The sequence below is a fragment of the Dermacentor variabilis genome, chromosome 7 (assembly GCF_050947875.1).
Source record: "Dermacentor variabilis isolate Ectoservices chromosome 7, ASM5094787v1, whole genome shotgun sequence".
Classification (NCBI taxonomy): Eukaryota; Metazoa; Arthropoda; class Arachnida; order Ixodida; family Ixodidae; genus Dermacentor; species Dermacentor variabilis.
The window spans coordinates 163,485,760-163,504,243 of record NC_134574.1 but is presented as its reverse complement, the minus strand read 5'-3'; the positions used below and the strand labels follow the sequence as shown (position 1 = coordinate 163,504,243).

At 47.2% G+C, this 18,484-nt stretch overlaps 1 long non-coding RNA gene across 1 annotated transcript; it reads right to left on the bottom strand.

The window, feature by feature from the left end:
• Nucleotides 1-10,611: 10,611 nt before the first annotated feature.
• On the bottom strand, nucleotides 10,612-17,390 carry LOC142587259 (uncharacterized). The gene is made up of 3 exons (XR_012829417.1): nucleotides 17,211-17,390; nucleotides 12,296-12,340; nucleotides 10,612-10,740 (listed from the first exon to the last, which is right to left on the bottom strand). It is a non-coding gene; the product is annotated as an uncharacterized LOC142587259 (long non-coding RNA).
• Between the last annotated feature and the right edge of the window lie 1,094 nt (nucleotides 17,391-18,484).

Here is an 18,484-nt window from a genome sequence, read left to right as displayed (position 1 = left end):
GAAGGGCCGCCTGTTTTTCAGGCATTATGACTTATCTACCTTTGAGGGGAAGAAGAAGAAACTGTAGAATGTACACCCTTACGCTCCTCAAAACCAGTGTCAAGGCGCTATCACGCATGATCTCCCGCGTAACATCCAAGAACGGAGGCATGAAGGAAACGGACACCCTCTGACTGGTCAGAAGCCTCGTCGTGAGCAGAATCACATACAGCGCGCCCTGATATTATCTCACGCAGTACGAGACGAAGCCGGCCGACAAATATTTGAGGATGGCTTTCAAGACCGCTGTCCGTCTGCGGATGAGTACATCGACTGAAAAATTATTGGCGCTAGGGTTGCACAACACCCTCAGCGAACTGACAGAAGCCCTTTACGTCTCGCAACAACAGAGACTTGCGTGGACTCGCACGGGCCGGCAGGTCCTACAAACTTTGGGGTTCCCAGCTATAACAACACGAACCAAAGAAACCGTTGCCCCGATACCACGCAACATGGTCCCTAACCTACACAGGAGGCAGGAGGAGAGCAAGGGCCCAGTACATCGAGCAAGCATTCAGCTACAATGTATGAAACGAACGCAACGGACGCCGCAATGTATGAAACGAACAACAAGGGCGCAGTGGCAGTGGTATGCGACCATGGAGGCCACGTTACCTCCGCTGCATCGACCCGCTCCTACACGATTACGGAAGCCGATAAGCTGGCCATCGCGTTAGCCATCCGTGAAGGCCAACACACAAACCAACCACTGGCGATCCTCACGGATTCCCAGCCGGCCGGCCGCAACTTCCTACAGGGAGGAATGGGAAGACCTGCTGCACAATTCCTAGCCCATATACACAAAGAGGACCCTGAGGACTTCACCACCCAAACCATCATCTGGATGCCAGGCCATACTGGCATCACGGGCAACCTGCAGGCCGACAGAGCAGCTCGCAGATTCGTACATAATCGAGCACTCATCACGCCGGCTGCAAAAGACCCGGACCTTGTCGACCTCGAGTACTCAGCCATCGTGAACTACCACAGAGGGCGTCCCTTGCGATATCCACCTCCCCCCCCTCTAAATCTAAAGACAGAGAATGCCGCTGCCTGGTGTAGGCTCCAGATAGGCACTTACACGAAACTACATATATTACATCGCATACATCCCACAGCCTACAGGGACGAATGCCCGTGGTATGAGGCCACACCAGCCCATACCGCATTACGTGGGAGGGCACACTACACAACATGGAACAGCCCGACACGAACACCACGAGGGAGCAATGGGAGGCACTGCTGTCCAGTTCGGCCCTCAACAACCCGCTCAAGTTGATACAGCGAGCTGAGAAGATGGCAAGAGCCACCGGAGCCCTGGACTAAGGGCCCCGACCATTACCGGTTTTTCTTATTATTTCAATAAATTTTATCTATCTATCTATCTATCTATCTATCTATCTATCTATCTATCTATCTATCTATCTATCTATCTATCTATCTATCTATCTATCTATCTATCTATCTATCTATCTATCTATCTATTTCCATCTTTGATTAAATTGACTGGTATTCCATCTTCTCTAGCCGCTTTTCCCCCTTTCATACCTTGATAGGCCCTTCTAACTTCATCGCTAGTTCTAGAAGAAGCCTCTGTAACCTGTGCATTACTACTTAGAATGAAGGTATCGTGCCTGCTTTGGGTACTGTACAGCTCGGCATACAATTCTTTCACTGCTTTTACTATATATTTGAGATTGCTGATGATATTACCCTGCTTATCTATCAGTCCATACATCTTGGCTTGTCCTATGGCAAGTTTCTTTTTCACTGATTTCATGAAACGTCCAATTTTTACTGCTTCCTCAGTCTTTCTCCCGGTATAATTTTGAATATCCCTTATTTTCTCCTTGTTGGTCAGTTTTCACAGTTTCACGAAGTCTATTTGATCCCTTAAGTTCGACACTTTCATTCTTTGTCGTTTCCTTATTAGATCCTTTGTTACTTGGCAGAGTTTACCTACTCGTTGCCTTGGTGCCTTACCTCCCACTTCAATCGCTGCTTCAGAAGCCAGCCTAGATAGGGTTTCATTCACTGCCTCTATGTCATCTTCATCTCCCTCTTCTAAAGCTGCATTTTTGTTTGCAAGTGCCAACATGAATTGGTCTGCTTTTACCCTTACTGCATCTAGGTTGGCCAGTTTTTTCTTGACCAATTTTACTCTTTCTCTCTTCAAATTGAGATGAATATCAGCCCTCCTTAAACTACGATTACTTACTTCCCCATTAAGGCTTTTCCAGGTCCACTTTTCGTTCCAGCGCTTCCTGAAGGTGTTCATTATTCGTAGCTTATTCCTTTCCGCGAATTGGACCAACATCTCTCCTCGAGTGTTTCTACAATCCATGCTGTAGTTGCCAATTGCTTGTTCACCAGCCTGCTTTTCCCCACTTTGGCATTGAATTCGCCCATGACAACATCATACTGAGTTTGCACTTTTCGCGTCACTAATTGAATATCTTCATAAAACTGTTCCACTTCTTTTTCGTCCTGACTGGCAGTTGGAGCTTAGGTTTGTACTGCCTTTATTCTATACCTCTACAGCTTTATTACGACTACTGCTACCCTCTCATTAATGCTGTAGAATTCGTCATTTTTACCCGCTACGTCCTTATGGATTATCCTACTTCCTACCTCGAACTGTAATCCTACTTCGAACTGCTTCTTATCTCGTAGACCTCTATAGCAGAAGACATGGCCATATGTCAGCACTGTATAAGCCTCACCAGTTCTTCTAACCTTACTAAGGCCAAATATATCCCAACCGATGGCTGATAGTTCCTCAAAAAGTCCTCCTAGGCTAGCTTCACTCGAGAGAGTTCGGGTGTTGAACGTTGTCAGCGCCAGTTTCCATTGGCGGCCTGTCGGGGTACAGAGATTCTTAGCACCACCCTTCAACGAACCTCTTTCAAGCCGACATGGGACACTGTAGATGCGCGACTGATTAGGTACCGCAGTTCGAAGAAACTCTTTGTCGCCGACCTGAAGCACTGGGTATGTGCCGCTCGGTCTGTGCTTGTCGTCAAAGAACATCGTTGATGTCAACTTGGGTCGCTGGGTATGTTCCAATAGCTTGTGCCGCACTTAAATGAACGTCGCAACGTTGTAAAGTTGGTTCTTCTTCTGACTTATCCCTTTTTTTTTTTTGTTGGAACGTGAAGTTTCTCGGGTGATCATCGGTAGTGATGCTGAAACGCAGACAGGAAGCGGTGTAGAATAGATGGATAAGAAATGCTGATAGGCAAACGTTTCTATTCAAGTGCACGACATGTAAAGCAAATCCATTGCAAAATGAACAACAGAGCAAGTAGTGTCTCACTCTTCGACTGTATCAATGGCTGTTAGAGTCCACACTACCGTACGATGTCGTGCTGTTCTGGGTGTGCGCTCTCGTCTGCGGTAACGACTGGATGGCGCGCACTACACCTTCAGTGTAATGTTGTAATATTTGCATTTAGATGGTATCAGTTACAATTATTGCTCTCTAGTTTCTTTTGACTAGCTTGTTTGTATCCCTTTTCTCTCCAAGAAGGCGAACATATCTATAAATGGTGCTAGTTGGTTCATCTTATGTTTCTTTAAGTACGAGCTGAATTGAAAACACTACACGAAGAGGTAAGACCGAAACACAAGTTGACAGGACACCTTGTGTTTTTCCTGTCAAGTTCTGTTTACGTCTTATTTCTTCGGGTAGTGGTCTTAAATCGGCGCGTTACTAAAACAAATTCAGAAGGATACCTTTATATTTGTTTAAGATATATTTCCCCTGTTGCTGCAAGCGAAATGCAGCGACGAGCTTATTTTCCCAATTTAGAAAACATCGACCCCTGCTGTCCTTTTGTTTCGTGACATCTTTTAGATTTCACAACTTAAGATGAAGACAGGTTAAAGTCACAAATTCCTATCTAAGTACATGAGGGGAGGAAATGATTTTTTTTCTTTTCGCACCAACCTCAACAGTATTTTATTAAGTTTAATGCTCTTCAAATAAAAAGTTTGAGGCTACAGGCTGTTGGATCCATATTTCTTATTTAGATAATGCTTTCGAAATGTTCTGAAGAATACAGCATATTAAAGGTACGATGCACGAGTCAACTCCGTCCCTCGCCAATTTACCAACGATATCGCAATTCTGTAAACTGTATCAATTGGGACACCTTATGCGGACAAACTAACAAAATCGATATACTGGGAAGTACTCTAAATCCCCCAATCGTTTTGAAAATAGCCCACTCGAAACACCGATTTGTCCCTAGTTGTAATAAAACGCCAACATCATGCCTGTCGCTATAGACTCTTTAAGAGCTACCCAGCAACAAAATATGAACTCCGCTTCTAGTGCAGAGTCGCACTGTGAGCTTCTCTCCTTTCTTTTTGGTTTCGCTAACTTGCGGCTATTTCTGCATGACAATTGCGGGCTAAATAGAGATTCCACTTCGAACTCTAAGCAAAATATGCTTGTTATGTTAAATAAAATTGATAAATTCTGAGATATTACGTACCAAAACCATAATGTGATTGTGAGGCACGTTGTATCGGGGAGACTTCAGAATAGTTTGTCCACTTGGGGTTATTCAACGTGTACCCAATGCGCGGTACACGTACGTTCTTGCATTTAGTCTCCATCGAAATGCAGCAGCCACGGCCGGGTTTTGATCCCACACCCTTGGGCTTATAATTTCATTTGGTTTTTCGCATCTTCACGACGATAGTACGGACAGTGTGTAAACAAGCCAGAAAGTGATTCGGGCTAGTTGTTCTTTCATGCTGCAAATCTAAGAAGCGCTATTTAAATGCGCAAGGACGGACATAACCTGCGACAACGCACGGCGCTATAATTTATTGTCGCGTGTTTTACTAGGTGGCATCAGTAAGATTTGAGATCGGCTCTGTCTTGAAGAAAATCATTCATGTGCATCCCAACACTGTCCCCTTCGCTGTAATCCCTGTGCGCCGCAGTGCAGCGCTTTCGGTGTTATTTCAACTTTCGAAATATTTGCAGCAAGTATCCTTTCCTGTAGGAGTAAAGCATTTTCTGCGAATAGCCCTTCTAGTCAGCAATCGTGTCAGAACGGTGACCTTCGAACAGGGCTTTTTTTTTTCAATCTTGGCAAGCGCATTGTTCAAGCTGCACGCGGTGGCGACACCCTTTATGCTATAGAATTTCTTATGATTACTAGAGGCGACTGTGGCGCTAGTGACTGCGAGAGATGCAAGCAGGTCAGTGCAGCCAGCACGGTGTCACGTTGTGAACGGTCATGATGGGTAGTACATGAATGTGCCTAAACTTCGTTCTTCCGGAATTAAATGTCTTCGGCACTTTGTAAAGAGGTCATGCTTAAGAAGTCACTTCCGTATATATAATTTACATATAACTAAATAAGCGTTATTAAAATTGTCCGACGTCAGGATTCCAGCGCAGGACCTCTAAGCACAGAAGTTCGATATCGAAACTATTCTGCCACGGACGCATGAACAAGAGGAACCACTGCAATTGGCAGCGATTATGCGTGCTTGCGGAGTCCTATTACCTACTGTCCTAATAAGATATAAAGTCTTTGAAATTTTGCCGAATTTAGGACCAGGTCAAGCGGAATAAACGAAGCCACAAGAACGTCTGAAGCCCAAAGACAAAAAATCAGACAAATCCATGTAATATAACCCATCATTTCCTCAGTTGGCTGAAACTCTATGCTTTACGCTGCTGCTTCTCACTATTAGCCTCGTCAAAATGTGCTACAAAAACAACGAAAGGTATTGTTACTGCGCCAACTACCGTCGATTCGGTTAACCTCAATGTGGAAACCATCGCTCCGAGAGTGAAAAACCTGCCAGCCTGTGTCATCTCAGAGGCCATGTGCAAACAGTGGAATAGCACAGACGTACCTTTGCGAAAGTCACCCCGATAGCAGCGTCGTCGATTTCGAAACGCGATCTAATGCTTATTACACTCTTCATAGATTAATAAAAGAACTGCAGCAACAAGACTTTGGTGTGTAAAACCGCGCTTATGGGGGGGGGGGGGGCGGTGCATGTTCGACGGCTGGGGTTTGTGGATAGGATAGGATAGGAATAAACTTTATTTGTCCAACGGTTGTAGATGTTGGTGCCCGGGGCTAGGCTGCCAGAGGTCCATCACCCGAGGAAAATCTTTCGAGATCCTCGGCAACGGGCCTGGCCCGCTGGACGGCCCACTCCTGGTCTTCGGGTGCCTCGCTGAGGAGGGCGGCTTGCCATCTCTCAGCGAGGCGCCTCGCTTCAGAGGGTTCTGCTGTTGTATTCCCCCTTCCTCTTTGTCCTTGTTCCACGTGGCGTCGGCATTCCCAAAGCACATGGGCCATATCGGCCCGTTCGTGCTCGCACCACGGGCAGCCGGGCGACGGGTGCAGCGCGGGCCACAGGCGGTGCAGGTGGTAGGGGTTGGTGAAAGTTCCCGTCTGCAACCGTCTCAGGTCGACCGCCTGGGACCTGTCTAGGCGCCCGTGGGGTTGTGGATGTTTTCTTCGTTCTTTCCTATAGTGACCAAGCACCTCCCGGTACGTCCACCTCAGGATTTTGTTGGTGATCCTGTCAGGACCGGGCGCCGAGTTGGTCTTCAGTAGCTGGAGGACCGTTCTAATTTCCTGCACGGAAAAGTCCGCGTCCAGCTCCTCGTTGGGAGCCCCGCAGTACTCTGGGTGACTCTGCCCTTCCGGGCGTGCGAGGTGCGTCTGCACGATCTCTTCCGCGAAGGCCTCTGGGTCGTCCTTGTACTTGTGTCGCAGCTTGGCCATCTCTGTACGGGTCGCCGTTCTGGTGCTTCCCGGTTCGAGCAGGTGCCTGAGAATCTTCCAGGTGCGTCCAGCGCTCATGTTCCCGTTCATCGTGTCGCACAGCTCCTGCCATTCTTGCTCGCACAGGCGGGCGCAATGCGTCTCAATCTCCCGGTTGAATTCGGCGTGCTACTGTTATCCACCTGCCTGGAGGCTTGCGCTAGATCACGGGTTGAGGCTGGAAGTCCAGTTCTGTGCTGGCCTATGTTGATCGGGTGTCCGCGCTAAGCTGGGCATCGATGTGGGGACCCCCGGGGAACCCAGCGGTGGCCAAAACGCCTAAGGAGGAAGCAACCGGCCCAGGGCGGAAACGCAGCAGGCAAAAGCTCCCGGGCTGTGCTGTAGTGGGACGGTACCTGTGAATTGGTCGCATCGAACAGCCGAACCGAAACCTTCGTGCGTAGTGCTTTCTTTTTCGTTCAGTCAATACAATTATCTTCGCAAAAAAAATCAAGGCCGTATGTCGGAGGTCTGTGACGCGGAAGCTAATGTTCTCGTTAGGATTATTGTCGTGGACAAGCTAAAGGTATACGGAGATTACACTTCTCTCGCAAATCACCAGCAAAAAATAGCGCGGTTTCCCATTTCAAGGAGAATTTCAGGAAATTCAAGAATTTGCCTGAATGAAAATGACGATTTCAAGATGGGGAATAGGATGGTAAGAACTCGAATTACCCTAAACTTGAGGAGGGAATGGAAGAAACTGGCACATAAAAAGCCAATCAATCCGTTAGCGGTAAGAGGGAAACTAGAGGAATTCCGGATCAAGCTACAGAACAGGTATTCGGCTTTAACTCTGGAAGAGGACCTTAGTGCTGAAGCAATGAACGACATTCTTATGGGCATCATTAAGGAGTGCGCATTAGAAGCCGGTGGTAACTCCGTTGGACAGGAGACCAGTAAACTATCGCAGGAGACGAAAGATCTGATCAAGAAACGCCACTGTATGAAAGCCTATAACCCTACAGCTACAACTGGCAAAACTTTCTAAGTTAATCAACAAGCGTAAGCCAGCTGACATAAGGAACTATAATATGGATAGAACTGAACATGCTCTCAGGAACGGAGGAAGCCTAAAAGCAGTGGATAAGAAACTATGAATAGGCAAGAATCAGATGTATGCGTTAAGAGACAAAGCCGGCAATAGCGTTACTAATATGGATGAGATAGCTCAAGTGGCTCAGGAGTTCTATAGAGATTTATACAGTACCAGTAACACCCCCGACGATAATGTGAGAGAGAATAGTCTAGAGGAACTTGAAACCCCACAAGTAACGCCGGAAGAAGTAAAGAACGCCTTGGGAGCTGTGCAAAGGGGGAAGGCAGCTGGGGAGGATCAGGTAACAGCAGATTTGTTGAAGGATGGTGGGAGAATTGTTTTACAAAGACTGGCCACCCTATATACGCAACGCCTCATGACCTCGAACGTACCGGAATCTTGGAAGAACGGTAACATAATCCTAATGCATAAGAAAGGGGACGCCAAAGACTTAAAAAATTATGGACCGATCAGCCTGTACTGTCCGTTGCCTACAAAGTATTTACTAAGGTAATCGCAAATAGAATCAGGAACACCTTAGACATCTGTCAACCAAAGGACCAGGCAGGATTCCGTAAAGGCTACTCAACAATTGACCATATTCACACTATCAATCAGGTGATAGAGAAATGTGCGGAATATAACCAACCCTTATATATAGCCTTCATTGATTACGAAAAAGCGTTTGATTCAGTCGAAACTTCAGCAGTCATGGAGGCGTTGCGGAATCAGGTGTAGATGAGCCATATGTAAACATACTGGAAGATATCTATAACGGCTCCACAGCCACCGTAGTCCTCCATAAAGAAAGCAACAAAATCCCAATAAAGAAAGGCGTCAGACAGGGAGATACGATCTCTCCAATGCTATTCACAGCATGTTTACAGGAGGTGTTTAGAGACCTGGAGGGGGAAGAATTGGGGATAAAAGTTGATGGAGAATACCTTAGCAACTTGCTATTTGCTGATGATATTGCCTTGCTTAGTAACTCAGGAGACCAATTGCAATGCATGCTCACTGACCTGGAGAGGCAAAGCAGAAGGGTGGGTCTGAAAATTAATCTGCAGAAAACTAAAGTAATGTTTAACAGTCTCGGAAGTGAACAGCAGTTTACGATAGGTAGCGAGGCGCTGGAAGTGATAAGGGAATACATCTGCTTAGGGCAGGTAGTGACCACGGATCCGGATCATGAGACTGAAATAACCAGAAGAATAAGAATGGGCTGGGGTGCGTTTAGCAGGCATTCTCAAATCATGAACAGCAGGTTGCCACTATCCCTCAAGAGAAAAGTGTATAACAGCTGTGTCTTACCAGTACTCACGTATGGGGCAGGCTTACGAAAAGGGTTCTGCTGAAATTGAGGACGACGCAACGAGCTATGGAAAGAAGAATGATGGGTGTAACGTTAAGGGATAAGAAGAGAGCCGATTGGGTGACGGAACAAACGCGGGTAAGTGACATCTTAGTTGAAATCAAGAAGAAGAAACGGGGGGGGGGGGGGGGGCATGGGCCGGACATGTAAGTAGGAGGGAAGATAACCGATAGTCATTAAGGGTTATGGACTGGATTCCAAGGAAAGGGAAGCGTAGCAGGGGGCGGCAGAAAGTTAGGTGGGCGGATGACATTAAGACGTCTGCAGGGACAACATGGCCACAATTAGTACATGACCGGGGTAGTTGGAGAAGTATGGGAGAGGCCTTTGCCCTGTATTGGGCGTAACCAGGCTGATGATGATGATGATGAATGCAAAAGATGCCATAATTAACTTTAGATTTATTACAATTTTCCGCATGTTGAAATTTGGTGAATTGAAGCAGGAGATTCGCTAAGTAATACGTGCTTGGAAGAAATCTTAGGACTAGAGAGACAGTTTGCGCTTGGACATACGTCCGAGGCTTTTCTCTAGTTCAATAGTTCATTTTGATGCAGGCGACGGCCTTCCTACTTCGTTAAACGTATATGTGTATGCATTTACGTACACTCACCCTCAAGATATTACAGGGTGCGCTAGCAGGTGGCGAAACGGCCCTCCTCCCCTTCTAGCGGCGCAACCCTGGCGGTGAGACCGACGCCTACGCGCATGCGCGTCTTTCCGAGACTGCAAGCGTGCATGTTTCCGCGCTTCCTGCTTGCGCGCCCGGCGATATCCGAACGTAGCCGCGAGATGCCCCTCTTGCGATTGGCGCTGTGACTACTTCGACGGGCAAAACTACGTGAAGCGTGTTTAGAAGCGTGAGCCAGCGCTCGCCGCTGCGGCCGCTTTTTGCCGAGTCACGAGCGCTGACGCATAGGGCCCGGTGGCGAACGCAACAAGTTTTTTTTTTCTGTGCTGCACCCTTTCGTGGCCAATCTTCATTGTTGTTTTCCTCTTACGAACGGGGCGTTCTCCCGCCGAAGAACATAACAGAAGATGCGCTCTATAGAAGGAGACAGGCAAGACGAAAATTAACTCTGGATTTCCGTTGTACAAGCGAACGTTTGCCTGTCGAAGCCGCCATAGAGCCAATCGCAAGCGGGGCACCTCGCGACATCACTCGCAGGGACGCGCACGCGCGCAGGCGTCGGTCTCGACACCATAGGTGCGTTGCTGGAAGGGGAGGAGGGTCGTTTCGCCCGGCGCTCGCGCACACCGTAATATTATGCGGACGCGTGTACTTGTGAGGGGTGTATGTTCGTGGTAATGAAATTATTCAACAAGTCTACAACAATATCTTGTCATCAGTAGCCACATTGCTCAATAGTCATTTGCTTTATTCCTCACTACTTCGGATGAATATGCAGGTTCTTCTTGTCTTGTCTGCATACCACAGCTAGTGTGATGGTATTCATAGAAACTGCAGGATCAGTATTTTGCTGGAAATTTGAACAATAATACAGTTATATCTTCAACAGCATCTTTATTTCCCATTTTCAATATAACTTTACTCCTATTCACGAGCACATTTCAGAGTTCAACAAGTTAGTCGCTCGTAAAACGCAGCCAGTTATGTGTGTGTGTGTGTGTGTGTGCGTTCGTGCGTGCGTGCGTGCGTGCGTGCGTGCGTGCGTGCGTGCGTGCGTGCGTGTGTGTGTGTGTGTGTGTGTGTGTGTGTGTGTGTGTGTGTGTGTGTGTGTGTGTGTGTGTGTGTGTGTGTGTGAAAGAGGGGGGGTGCAGGTTGGTAAGAGAAAAAGTTGAGGCGAAAAAACATTTATAGTTCTTTTTCTATTTCCCCTTTGTGTATTCATTACACCAGGGGTTCGATTCTTCAAACAAGGAATACACAATATCTCATTCGCATGGAATAAATGTTCATTTCCAACACATAACAACCCAAGCAACGGAATGTCCCGAATTATCCTACTCACTGCAAAATTATCCATTTAAGGCATCACCCTTAAAATGAATCACGCGGGGACTTTCAACTTATCTCGTCTTTCAGAGACATAATTGAGTGGCCTAAAATAACACTCTTTATGAATGCTTCCCTTAAGACAATGTATATTATAAAAGAAAACTTTACATGGGAGTTCGGTCGATATTTTCTCATTTGTTCCAATTTATAAGGCTTTTTACTTTAACCTCTTTTCATAATTACCAAGGAAAAACAGCACTATCCTACTCTGCACTTAGACTGTCTACGAAATGAGCGGCGTAGATCCCAGCAAACGCTCTTATAATCGCGCATGCGCCATATGGATGAAGCATAGCTGTTGCAGAATTTCCTTTATTGCAGAACTGTGTAGTTTTTCACACGATGATGTGCTTAATATCAGATAAGTCAGGAAAAAGTGCAAAAATCCTACCGCATTATCAACAGCAACATTGCCCATTTTTTATTATTAATCCCGTGTGAGTGCTTCCTCGTAAAGGCGGCGTGCACATTTTTACACCTTCAGTCACGTCTTCCATTTATCGCACCATAAGGCATTGAAATCCAAATAATGTTTAGGTGGTTGTTTATTAAGTTCATTGTAGATAACTACGTATACCATGCATTCATCAAGAACTGCTTGAAATTATGATCTAATACAAGAACATCTCCACATAAGTATGTGAATAAAGATTTCTGGAGAAAAAAATATTTATTATTAGCCCTCTACAAAGGCACTCCAGCGGCGCCACCAATTTTCTTTAGCGTTGGTAAGTGCCCGGTTAAGGTAACAAAAATTGCGAATGCCATATATATGCCAAAGCATATGGCATATGGCAACTGATGATTTCCTTAAAACCACGAGTGGAGCCACCCGAATTAGCCCAGACAAAAGCTGATTGTGTTCTTTTATGCAGATATACTGTTCCTCAGTGAGAAAAAGAGGGGTAAATGGACCATTTCGTGGATTCTGCAGGGACCTTCGTAGCAGCAACATTTCGTTGCCAACTTACTTAATTAGCCACAAGACCACCGTCTTGCTTTAACGTAGCACTTACGCTTTTTTCCTTGTTGACTACCACTCGCAGTCTTTCCTCTGGCCTCTATAGAAATATAAGAAAGCAGGTCTGTTATTTACGTTGCGGTTGCAATGCATAGGATGTTCAATGTATCTTACACTCAATGGCAATCATCTTGATTACTTTTGTGACGTAATCTATCTTGTTATTAAGTTCAGTCCTCGTCGTGATCGTAAACATTGTGGCGCTATCGAAGTTCTGTTATGCTCGAAGCACAGTCATTTTCCATCATCTCCCTGCAGCGATTTCTACGACAAGTTCAGCATTAAGAAAACACACACAAAGCGAGAAAAGGATAAAGTAGCGATAAGTCGAGTGCAATATTTGCGTTGTTGAAATTAATTAAACAGGTTACATATAAAATTTTGTGTACTATTTATCATTTAAGAAGACCAAAGGGAAAAGGCTGCAGCCCTCTGAGTTTGGATGGATGGATGGATGCAAAACTTTAATGAAGGTCCTGGGGTACGCGACTCAGTGCACTGCGGGCCGCTCCCACGTTGGGACAGTCAGGCCATGCCCGACGGACGCATCGTGGGCCCTCTGGACAGCCCATAGTTGCGCCCCGGCATGGACTCTTGATAGCGGGGAGCCACTTGTCCTCATTGATTTGTTCTGTCCCTCGTAACGAGCGGCAACGCCAGAGCATATCGTCTAGGCTAGCGATGTCATTGCAGTGCCTGCAAGAACTAGTGGCATAGGTGTCAGGATAAATTTTGTGGAATAAAGCCGTGACCAATTATTGGTTCGCTGTGCACGGATGACGTCTGACCACGCGCTTGCAATGCAAGTTCGCAAACAGGCCGGTGGTGAACCGGTCAGGTGGCTTGTAACCCTAGGGCTTCGCTCACACTTGGGACGCGGCCAGAAAGCGAAATGGCAACAGCGCGTGAAAATTCTTTTCCATGCATGTCGAAGATGTCCACATCTGTTGCCACTTCCGCCGTTTTCGGCCCATTCACTATAGAGTGTTCAACCAATTCGATTGCCAGTGCGGTGGCCTGGTCCCCTGCCAACCGAGTCCTATTCTGGGCGTTCGTGCGCGTCTCCTTGCTTACACGACAAATTCCTCAGTCATTTTGTTGTGCCTTACGACGTTATTGAGCAGACATTCCGTTGTGGCGGCCTCACAGTCGAAAAGCAACAGCCAGACACGTTTTCCCCTTATTGACTCTGTGAAATCTTATCGCGTTGTGTGCGGAAAAGGGAAGGGGTGCGAGGGCGTGCAACCGAGCCGTACGGGCTGGACGATCACAAAATAAAGTCAGTTTTTTCTTGTCCTTCCTGAACGCACTACTCGCTTGTATCTGCTGATTTCCAGCCGCGCTCGCAGCCCGCACAACATATGGTCAATATGGTGACCCGGACGAGCAGCAAGTGCTATGAACACACCTCAAGGCACCAGAATTTCGACACTCTCCGGCGTGGACATCAAACTGCCTCCGTTTTGGACTGCGAATACTGCATTGTGGTTCATTCAGATAGAATCGCAATTTGTTACACGGCGGATCACAGCAGATTCAACGAAATACCATTATGTGCTGAGCACTCCGTCCCTATCAACCGCTAGCGAAGTTCGAGACCTGTTGCTTTCCCCACCAGCAGACAACGTTTACGAGGCGCTGAAGGCAACACTCATCCGCAGGATCGCGCCTTCCGAAAGCCGACGGCTACAACAGCTTCTCCATGAAGCCAACTTCGGCAACAGAGCGCAAAGCCAGCTGCTGCGTCATATGCAGCAATTATTGGGCACCAAAGTGGATGGCCTTGACAGCCTGATGCTCCGAGAAATATTTCTTCAGAAAATCCCCCCGAACGTCAGAATGGTCATGATTGCCTCAAATGAGAACGATTTATCCAAACTGGCCGAGTTAGCCGACACGCTCATGGTGGTAGCTCCCACACCTGTCGCGGCCATCACAAGCGAACCGTCTCCCCATGAGCAGCTTCAAGAGATGAAGAGCGAAATCTCGCGTCTCGTGAATTCCGTGGCCGCCCTCCATACCGCGTCACGGTCAGCCAGTCAGAGTTCTCCAAAGTAGCGTAGGAAACGCCAAAAACTATGTTGGTACCATCGCAAGTTCGGAAATCTGTACGCAAATGCGTACCAGCCTGCGAGCTCTCGGGAAACACCCCGGGCAGGTGCTGAGGGCGACCAGTGCTTCTGCCATGCAAGAACGTCGCTTATCAGTCTTTCCCCTAACCGGCCGCAACAGCGGTTTCCGCTTCCTCGTCGACAAAGGCGCCGAAGTGAGCGTACTCCCAGCATCGCCCGCGGACCGCAAGCGCCCGAACACATCGTCTCTGCAAGCATTCAACAACACGGCCATCGTTACGTATGGAAACCACTCCCTAACCGTTAGCCTGGGCCTGCAGAGAACTCTAGCATGGATTTTCATAGTAGCCGACGTGAATTTCGTCATTCTAAGGGCGGATTTTATGTGCCACTTCAGACTGTTAGTCGACGTGCGTAACCGGAGGTTACAGGACCCTGTGTCACAAAGCGAGATAAAAGGCAGGCCTTCAAGACACACGCCGGTCAGCCCTACGATGATCAAGCCAGCAGGCCCTCTTCGTTTCACTTCCATACCGAGCGAATTTTCTGTCCTGACACACCAGCGCCAAGTGGGATCCCCAGTAAAACACGACGCGTTTCCCAAGATCACCACTACTGGCCCACCGGTTCACGCTCGACTGCCCTGATTGTCACCTGAGAAACTAGTGGTGAAACGACAGGAATTTGGCCATATGTTGTAGTTGGGCTTCATCCAACCTTCTTCCCGTCCTTGTGCATCTCCCCTTCACATGGTTCCAATGTGATCATGGGGTGACTGGCGTCCTTGCGGGGAATATCGAGCGCTGAAAAGTGTCACAGCGCCCACCTCGTGCCACATATTCACCGCACACTGGCAGGGCTGCGTGGGGCCAAACGTTTTTCAAAAATTGATCTCGTGCGGGCATACCACCAGGTACCTGTGTCAACGGAAGACGTCCCCAAGACTGCTATCACTACACCCTTTGCTATATTCGATTTCCTGCGCATGCCATTCAGCCTTTGCAACGCGGGTCGAACGTTCCAAAGCTTTATCGACGGTGTTCTACAGGGCCTCAATTTTTGTCGCACCTACCTGGAGGACTTGCCTATCGCGAGCACCACCCCAAAAGAACATGAAGAGCATCTGCGAATTGTTTTTCGGCGCCTAACTGAGACCGGCGTTATCGTCAACGCGGCCAAGAGTGAACTCAGCGTGCCTGAGTTATCATTTCTGGGCCACATCGTTTCGAGCTCGGGAGTACGGCCACATCCATCTAAAGTGCCGGCCACACAAAATTTTGCACTGCCAACCACGAAGCGCCAACTAGGTGAATTTTTCGGACTCCTAAACTTCTACCGCCGCTTTGGGCCTAAATGCGCCCTGCGTGGCGTACGTACCATGAGAACTCGCTTCGTGCGCACCCGTGTTTTTGCGCCATGACCCAGTTAATCGGCCACTCCAACCACCGTATAATGGGCCATTCCGAGTGCTGCGTCGAAGTAAGAAGCAGTTCACTATCGACGTGCGCGGTCGTCATCACTCGATCGGCTGAAGCCAGCGCACATTGAAGATGCGGACATCATTTCACATGCACCATCATCTCTGACACCATCCTCCAAAGCTCTACTACTTGAAACACGCCAAGTCACAAGGACACGCAGTGGACGAGTCTCCAGGGCACGCCCTCGTATGGACTTGCGAACAATTTAAAACGCCCTATGAACGTTCGCTAACTCACTAGGAAGGGATGTGGTGGCCTCATGGTCGCACAGAAGGAGCCAGACACCCTGTCCCCTTTCTTCAAATCAAGTCAAAGTATTTTATTTAGGCATGAGAAAACGGTTGCCTAGGAGGCAGACATAAAGGCAATTTATGCCTGACAGAGTGTCATCCCCCTTCCCCCCACTCCCCAAACATCACGCCCCAACATCAGCATAATAATTGATACATTACCTGTCGAGTAAACTTTGAATATAAATCAATGGAAAGCACTGGTAACAATGCATCAAAATGAAAAAAATTGAAACAAGAGTGTTCTTTATCGCAAGAAATGCACAACTAAGAACGAATGACATTTGTGACATGAAGTACATGAAACTCGGCCAAAGCAATAAAACAAGAACAATAAAAACAGTCACAACTGAAACCAACATTTAGTGCTCACTTACCACGCCTAGAGAAAAAAAAAAGAAAAAATAATTTCAATATTGTGTGCCCAGGAGGTATCTTATGCTTATGCTCTATTTAAATGCTCGCGCTGAGACGCTGTCTGTAACAACAGTCATAACTGTTTTGTGTCTATTCAAGAAGTCAGGAACCTGTAATGACAATTTTTGTGAACCATAGTTAGTGCGAATGTTTTCTTTGTCATAAGTGGCATGCCGGAGGTTGAACGCGAGTTCTTTATGGACGTATCTTTCTAAAAACAATGATGAATTTTGTCTCATTTGACATGTATATAACTAACGCTAATTTTTTAAGTCGTATGCGTGTGATAATCAAGATTCGATGGTTTTGAAATAGTGGGGCATAGCGTGCTGAGAGCGGAACATTCTCTATTTCACGGAACACTTTTTTCTGTAGTACATGTAGGCTTTCTAAACGCGCTTTCGTAGTCGTGCCCCATACAAGAAGGCAGTAGTACAGACGACAGCGTACTAGGGTATAATATATTTGTTTTCTTTTTAACCAAGGTGGTAACAGATCCTTTAGTTTAAACGTCACTCCGATTGTGCGTGAGATGTCTGTTGGTATCCATGAATACTTTGTTTAGCGCAAAACGACAGACACAAGAAAGACGACCAGAATCCGACACATCCGACCAGAATCCGACACATTCGCCGTGCAAGGATGCTTACGTTCGGCATGAAGAATGGACAGGTTCCTCAAGACGTGGCGAGTCTCTTCGGGAACGTCAAGCCCTCCGTCGGTCACACGCGGCGAATGTGTCGGATTCTTCGTTCTGAAATTTGGCGGCAGGTACGCCTTCTGTACGACTGGTTGAGAGCTGTCTGCTACTCGCGCTATGCGCCTATTGTGGCCGAGAAGAAGTTTCGTTTCTACAGACGTCATTCAACTCAGACTACCGAATTCTGGTGGACACAGCTGCTGCTACTCCTCCGGTCCAGACTCCCGCGCAGAAAGGAAAAAACGCAACCTGTCACCGCTGGTTTCCAGCTACTCGGTGACGTCAGTCTTCCTGACGCAGTTGCTGCATTGTTAAAGAATGGGCCGAAGTATAGCACGGAACCAAGAATTCTTGCACATGAGCTACTGGCTTTGAACAGGCGCATCGCAAGGAAATCAGAACCAGAGGACCAGGAGCGGTGCCTCCTCGATGGGGTGGACTGCCTTCGTAGGACCGTCACCGGGAGCGCGCTACCTTCGACAGCTGTGATCAAAAGGACAGTATCTTTCTTTAGAGACAATGAACTTCGGCTGTTACTGAGTGACAAAGAGGGCGGTTTTGGGATAGCTCCATCTGCGGTCTTCAACAAAAAAGCCATTGAGGCTGTCAACAAGAACTTCATTCTGGCAAATGAGAAAGCTCAGAAGGTAAAACGCAAAGCCATTTCTTTGTTGGAAAATATAGGCCTCACCAAGATTGTGAAAGATGTAAAACAATGTAAGGTACTTGCTCTAGAGGTTTTTTTCACTGCAAAAACGCACACACCGGATGTGCCTTTCTGTACAATAGTCAGTGAAAACAACTGTTGGCAGGTTTTGGTTAGCCGCTTTTTGCAGGAACAGTTGAAGCATTTAACTATTGACGATCCTTATGGCATAAAGGATTCTTTCGATGTTGTTTCCTTTCTCGAAGACAACCATTCAGTAGCCGCCATTTTTTCTGTTCACGTCGAAGATCTTTACTATTCGATACCGGTAGTGTTTTCCGCTCCTCAGAAACTGTCAATGTTGTGCTGCCGTATTTCTAAAACAAGTAAAAAAACCTGATTGTGAAAAGAACCACGTGAAGTTTGTAGATTGCAGCGTCGGTGTGGTTTATAAGATTCCCTTGTCATGTGGCAAAGTGTATGTAGGGCAGTCAGGCCGCTGTGTTAACGAGCGCCTTAGAGAACATGAGCGATCCATACCAACAGGCACAGGTTCCCATTTGGCTCAGCATTTTAAA